Source organism: Xenopus laevis, chromosome 2L (assembly GCF_017654675.1).
Source record: "Xenopus laevis strain J_2021 chromosome 2L, Xenopus_laevis_v10.1, whole genome shotgun sequence".
Classification (NCBI taxonomy): Eukaryota; Metazoa; Chordata; class Amphibia; order Anura; family Pipidae; genus Xenopus; species Xenopus laevis.
The window spans coordinates 60392808-60400807 of NC_054373.1; the positions used below are offsets into that span (position 1 = coordinate 60392808).

An 8000-nucleotide genomic window follows, 5' to 3' on the forward strand; every position below is an offset into this window, starting at 1 on the left:
TAACATTTGAGCTTCAAAAACTCAATTTTCTTGATGTTCTGATATATAGGGACCAAGGAGGCCACATACACACGTCTCTTTTTACAAAGCCCACAGACAGGAATCAGATTTTACACTACACGAGCCATCATCCATGACACACAAAAAAATCTATTGCAATCAGTCAATTGTCTAGGATACAGAGATTAGTCAGTGAAACTGAAGAAAAAGATGTTCAGAGACAAACTGTGCCAAAAGTTCAGAGAGAGGGGTTATCCAGAAAGGACAATACAACAGGCCCAACATAGGGTGGAATGCCCCCGCATTAAGAATAAACAGTCCAACAGGATACCGTTTGTTACCCAATTTCATGCAGATAGTGATGCTGTAGGTAAAGTGTTATGTAGACACTGGTATCTATTACAAAATGCATATCCTATAATACAGGAATTTAAAACCATGTCACTTATATCCTACCGGAAGGGAAGAATGATGGGAGCACAGGTGACCTCAACCCAAATGAAAGCTAAAAGTAAAACTACTTTTAGGGGTTGTAGATCCAAGGGTATGTTCCCCTGTCTAGATGCACACAATGTCCTTTTGTTTTGAAAAGTAAGGAGTTTATACATCCCCACACTGGCTATACTGTACAATTAGGGGGTTATTTTACATGCATATCTAAATTTGCGATATATGTGTTGATGTGTCTGTGTGGTCTCATTTATATAGGTGAGACCACACAGATGGTAAAATCACGTATTTCCCAAACCGATTCAGTATTAATCTAGGTAACATGACTTTGCCTGTGTCCAAACATTTCTTGGAAAAAGGACACACTGCAGACCAACTGAAATTTATGGTGTTAGAAACTACACCAACCTTAAAAAGAGGGGGAGATAGAGAACTAAAATTAAAGGAGAAGGAAAGCTCCAAGACAGTTTATTGCCAACATATTAGCCACAATAGTGCAAGCTAGAATGCTATATTTATTCTGCAGAATGCTTTACCATACCCGAGTAAACCGCTCTAGACACTGTCTCTGTTTGTTTAGGATAGAAACTGCCATATAACCTTGGTGTGACAACACTTCCTGCCTGAGTCTCTCCCTGCTCACTTACAGCTCTGATCTCAGATTACAGCAGAGGAGGGAGGGGGAGAGGAGCAAACTGAGCATGCTCAAGCCCTGCCCTGGAGGTTTCAGCTGAAAACAGGAAGTCTGATACAGAAGCCCATGTGTACACAATAGAAGAAAAGAAATATGGTGTTTGTTTTGACAGAGGCTCAGAGCAGCATTACTCTGAGGGTTTACTGATGTATTTATATAGACGTTTCTGATAAAGCTTACTTAGTTTTAGCCTTTTTAGAGAAGTGTGGTGGATTAACAAACTTGGATCATTATATCCCCTGGGTCTCAACAAAGACTATGATCTATTTTTGTTTCTCTAATACATTAAATGCATATATAGGGTTAAACCAGTGTAGTGATCGATGTGGATCAATATTATGCAAATTTTGAAATCATTTCCTGTCTATTGCTTTTAAAGTTTACGTGTGTAACGCTGATTTTTTCATATGGCTTACCCAAATTTTTTTTTTTTTAATTCTAAAAGCAGTTCTGTTTGTGAAGTGCTGGCTCTTTCTGAAAGCACATGAACAGGCATAATGATTTATATATAATTTATTAATTTTCAATGGTAAAATGAATTCATTGCAGTGTACATAGCCTACGTTAGTAATAAAAACTGTTTTATAAAAATCATGACAGAATTCCTTTAAATTAATAGTATTCTAAATCAGTAACCTCATAACCAAATACAATCCTTAGAGGCATTTCAGGTTTGCTGTGATCATAATGGTTTCTGTTGTATTTAATGGTAAATAACATGGAGGTAGATTTGTTCCGTGCAGGTCACCCTGGAAGGTCAGTTATCAAAATATTCTGTATTTCCATTGTCCTTACACAGGTTTTGCTTCTGCTTGCTAACCTTTTAATACATTGTTGATCTACTACTACTATTAGCAGTCTAAAGATGCTTATTTCTCCATAACCACTAATAATAGTAAATCGGTATTAACTGCAAAAGAGGACCGCTTTCGATAAGATTATTCATTTATTTTTTGTGTGTTAAATTCCTTTTAAAGGAAAACTATACCCCCAAAATGAATACTTAAGCAACAGATAGTTTATATCAAATTGAATGACATATTAAAGAATCTTATCAAACTGGAATATATATTTACATAAATATTGCCCTTTTACACCTCTTGCCTTGAACCACCATTTCGTGACTCTATCTGTGCTGCCTCAGAGATCACCTGACCAGAAATACTACAACACTAACTGTAACAGGAAGAAGTGAGGAAGCAAAAGGCAGAACTCTGTCTGTTAATTGGCTCATGTGACCTTACATGTGGTGTGTATGTTTGCACAGTGAATCTTACGATCTCAGGGGGCGGCCCTTATTTTTTAAAATGGCAATTTTCTAGTTATGATTACCCAATGGCACATACTACTGAAAAAGTATATTATTATGATAATGGTTCATGTACATGAAGCAGGGTTTTACACATGAGCTGTTTTACTCAGTATCTTTTAATAGAGACCTACATTGTTTGGGGGGTATAGTTTTCCTTTAAATGCATGTTGAACTCAACAGACTCACTTGTGTTTATCCCATTGCATGGCAATGTTTAACATAAGGGAAAGCCACCAAGGCGCCAGAATACCAGTACAGACAATTCTACTATTATCTATGCTAAACATAAACAAGGTTAAACAATTCATAAATAAACAATTCAAATGCAAATTTAGTTTTGAGGATTTGACACACATTCATATTAATAAGTATAAGAGCCGTTGGCAGTCCACTTCAGTGAGGTTTTAAATAAAAAAGTGTTTGAAATCTTTAACAAAAACATTCAGTATTGAGATGTGTATAACAAAGCTATTTCAGAAAGTGAAATTTGGAAATACGTGTACATGGTGTATATATAGTCTTTGAATACATTTTTTTTCTTCATGAAATTTGATGTAGCTCACACTACTCCCCCCCCCCCATCCCTAAAACTTTATTTTAATAAATTAATTTGCTTGGTACTACAGAAAATTGTTGGAAATACCTGCTAAGTCTACATTATGTATATTGTCTTTCCTTACAGTTTGTGTGCAAGTGTGATCCGCAGACATTATTAAATCTTGCGTAATGGGTGGTGTAAATAGTAGCAATGGGAGCAAATGCAACAGGAAGTTTCAGATACATTCTCAATTTGAATATTCAAAAACCTGTTGAGCGTTCTGTATCACTAATTTGAATATATCCTTTTGAATTTCAGGACCATCCACCAAATCATGTCCCCCTTTAAAAGATGTTAAGTGGTGACAAGATGGACTTTAACTAACTAATGGAACCTGCAGTTAACTTGTTGAAGGACAATGGGAGAAGGTTACAATCCCTTTACTTGGGTGATTAAATGCAATTTCAAGACAAGAAGGATTAAATACTGGTATTCAAATAAATCTGGGTGTTAACCCCCCAGATTACAGATCAGGTTAAAATAGTATGCTCATTGCCAGCATCTGGAGATGTATTTTTTTTTGTATCCTAAGGCCTCTTCTGCCTTGATTTATTTTAAGTTTGTGGCAATAGCCCTCTTTATTTTTCCTTGCTCCACATCTATGTGCGTTTATACACATAAACAGAGCATACTAGTAAAGCATGTGGAACAGGGGGTCACCCCTGTTCCCCTGAAAGTTGTATGTGCCAGGTGCATCAACAAAATTTGCTGCATCTGCATATCAAATATTATATAAATGTATTTTCATTTTGTTACTCCCACAGCAGGAGCATTGACTGGGCAAATTCAACTAGAGAAAGTTTAATTTAATCTGGATACTTTTGTTTTGGGATACAGTATAAAAAAAAATGTTTGTAAAAAAAGAAAAACCTTATTTAAAACAGGTTTATTCGATTGAAGTCAGAGAAGGGAGTTATTGCCAAATTTGGCATTTGCGGGGTTGGCAACCCAGCTGTTCAGTGTGAACTTTAGAAAGGCTATGTCCACCTAAAGTCATTTTGTAACCCTTTTCTCTTTATAAGAAGCCATTTCTCTGAAATAAAACATCATGTTGAAAGCAATCTAGTGGTATGTATATTTTTTATTTAGTTAGAATCCTGCAATTTTATAGATTCTAATATGTTGCAATAATACAAATGTAAGAGTTGAGGGGTTGCAAATGATGTCTTTGCCAAGAATATAGGACCTGCATGCCAGTTAAAAAAGCTTGAGTGCAAGCTTCATAGGTTCTCTATGTACCTTTGAGAGATGATTAGCAGCATTTAGGGTAGCCAGATGCCACCATAGCTCTACCCTAAAGTTCCCCTCAATACTCCCACCATCTAAATTAAAAAAAAACAAGAGCTCCACATTGAAGTACCCATGGAACAATATCAAGTTGCCATCATAATTTGCATGCATTTCATTATATGAACCTGTGCTTCTGCCCCCACTTTTAAAAAGCTGATTTTATGAATGTGGAAGCCACACCCCGAAGCTGGGAAACAGTATTGTTTCAGCACACATTTGAACAAAATGTCAGACCCCTGGGGCATCTACAGTCTTCTTGTCCCTGCTGAACCAATCAAGTTATGGCAGATAGGGATCTATCTGTAACCGTAACTACTGTACAATTTCAGTACACTAGCCTTTGTCCCTTCTCACAGTTCAGTTACTACTTATGAGTTCCATTGTTTGCATATACCTTTCATTAGTCTTCATTTATTATGACTCATGGAATTCTTAGATTTAACAATTGGTGAAAGATGTTGACCTTCTAATTCATGTATTTCATGATATGATATATATTTTTCGAAAATGTGATGTTACGCTTAATAATTCATTCTTTCTGTTTAATCTGCCCTGCCTTTCAGACATCACAGTTTCCCATAGCAAAAAAGTGTAAAGCGGGTATTAACCTTTAAAGTAAGTATGTTGTTGGCAGTTATATATGCAAGTTTCTTATTTTGCTTTTTTGTTCATCAGTTCTACAGTTTGGACTTCTCGCATTTTATCCTAGCAACCAGGTAGTGGTTTCATAGACGATGAATAGAAGAAAACCTATTCAAAACTCAAAAGTAATAATCACATTGTAGCCTTACAGAACAATATTGTATGGGTGCTGGGTTGAGTGACCCCCACTGAAAGCTGGAATTAGGCAAAAGAGGAAGACAAATAATTGTAACTTTTTTTTATTTTATTTTTTTAAATGACCAATTGAAATTTTACTGAATAGGACCTTCCATCTATAACATACTAAAGGTTATTTTAAAAGCCCACTTTAAAACTAGAGGCAAAACAAAGTGGTGAAAAAAGCCAAATTGTTGAATATCCGTTATATTGTACCATTAATTCCAAGAAGAACCATATCAACTATATTGTTGATATTCATATATAGCACACAACATTTTATAGACCTTTTCATCTTTCAAATCTGTCACTGTTTTTTTTTTTTTTTATCTGTGGTTCTTCTATAAAATAGTTTGAACTATTTTATTGACGTAATGAAGTTGCCCTTGAAACCATCTTATTGAGTATCCTGTACATCTATGTTTTTGCTGGTGTGCATTGGATACAGCTTACAAACTTTGCTAAATTCCGCTTTATTGATAAAGAGAAAATAATGCTGTTATGAACTTGCTTTTAAAACCAAATTACCCTTAGTGAGTACATACAGCAATTGAAACAGTTCTGTGGGACAAGCACAACCGTGTCCTACTGTTTGGAAGGGCAAATATGGCAACAAGACCGTTTCCAAACAGTAATTTTACAGTAAGTATTACAAGACCCAGCAAATTCACCCATAGTGCAGACTGTGTGATATACTTAAATCTTTTCTACTTTTTTTTTCAGTAATTCCTTTTTCGTTTTCCCTTGTTCAAATTGTTATTCTCCACCCATCACATGTACATTCTTAAGCAAAACCAGGCAAACTGGGAAATTGAAACTCCATGTTTGTTTCATGGTTATCTAATAATCTACTTTGCAAGGACCACACGTGGAATGGATTAGTTTCCCTGTTTAGCTAAAAACAAACGGATATTCTCTGATTAAGATGGGCACAAAGTTTTCTTCATTAAAAATCCTATTCACTGAATTCGTTAAACAAGGGCGTACACTGCCCCTTTAAAATGATTCATCTTATTATCGGAAAGCATCAAAATAATACTCCTTGCTGATTTATTGTTAATATGCTATTTTTAATTGAAAACAATTACAGGTTCTTGGACATGGGGAACCAGCGGCACTAATACCCATCTCTTTAGTAGGTAATATTTAAAAACATGCAGCGCACAAAAACCTACACGCTTGACTCGTTTCGTGGCCCATGTACCCTATACCATACCAAAAAATATATGTATACAAAATGAGTAAAGAGCTTGTACCGCTTCATAAATGTTAAGATTTTACATTCTGAACAATAATCCATAAATATTATATTCTGCATGGACGAAAAAAAAGTGGAGGAATCTAAAACCATATTATTCTCCAAAAAGTTAATTAGAAAAAATAAATAAAAAAAATGAATTGGTTAGAATTAATAGAGAATAATTAATTAGGAAAAAAACATGTTATTTCCCATTCACGATTTAATCCCCCATATGATTCTACAGTTTTGAGTTGATGTAAAAAGTTCCAAACAAACCGCACTTACTCTGTGTATTATTTGCTGGGTTGGGTGCACGTCATAGGGCTTCTACACCACAGCTCCTCAGAATGCAAATAAATCTTGTCACAAAACAGCACTCCAAAATGTATTTTTGTTTAAAATGCTCATGTCACATTTTAGCAAGTACAAAGATGTAATGTTTGGAGTGGCTCCCCACTCTTTATCAAGCATAAAAACACCATATATCACATGATCTTATATATCATGGGGAACACTGCCCCCTTGAGTCATCAGATAATGTTACATTAATTTAAAGTCCAAGTATTACAATTGTATCCATATAGCAACATAAAGTAGCCACTTAACTGGATATCCAAATGTCTAAACAGAATACACAACATAGTCCTGTAGATAAATTTCAATTTGTTCCTGTGACAACCTATAAAACATAAGATCAATGTACAATTAAAAACTAGTTAAATAAAACCGGATTTAGATCATATTCATGATTAAGACCCTGGGGGGGACATAGTTCCCAGTCTTCATATCCATTGTGTGTCTCTCTGTAGCAATTCTTAATCATGTCCCCACCACGTCTCTCTTTTGATACAGAATCCAAAATGGAAATGAAAACGCAGTGGCCACACTAAATGCGTAGAAGCCAATAATTGGAATACGGGTGCCTTTTTAATGGGTGATACAGCCATGCACCCTTCAATACATTCCTACAATGACCACATCCACAACAAGGGAATGACCCATTTTTACGTGGTTTCAAAATAGTTTGCACCCAATTAGTTGTGGGACCCAAATCTGACCTTACCAACTTACTTATAATTGTATCTGCTTTTGTATGTGACATGACAGGTGGAACTTTAAATGTATTATTTTTTTGGGGAAACTCCTCGCAAGGAGTCCCCAGTCTTTTCTCAGTATTTTAGATATTTCTACATTTAACACGTTGAATTTACTTACAAAGGGAATTATTTTTGCATTTTGTTTCTTCTCTATGTGTGTCTCATTTTTCACCACATCAATTCCTGCCCTTTCTAGCACCTTCGCTGGATATATACCTAACCTTACATTTGTCCTTCATTTCCTCTATTCTTTCTATTTGCTGTTCTTCATCTGCGCTTCACCCTCAACAATTGTGAAAGTGTTAATGATTTCTTTGTATGTGGTGGGTGTAATTAATCATAAAATAGTATTTCTCTTGCTCTTATTTGGCACCCCAAGGGATTTTTTTCATGCTTGTGTTGCTCCCCAACTCTTTACATTTGAATGTGGCTCGCAGGTAAAAAACGCTTGGGACCCCTTCCTTAATCATAGGCTTACACAATCAAAGATGCATGTGTGT

General features: G+C 35.5%; 1 protein-coding gene across 1 annotated transcript in view; it reads left to right on the top strand.

The window, feature by feature from the left end:
- Positions 1-3917, top strand: part of ythdf2.L (YTH N(6)-methyladenosine RNA binding protein 2 L homeolog) — a gene marked incomplete at its 5' end in the record, with an annotated part of 13536 nt that extends 9619 nt beyond the window's left edge. The window contains 1 exon segment of the mRNA NM_001093651.1: positions 3313-3917.
- Positions 3918-8000: the final 4083 nt, after the last annotated feature.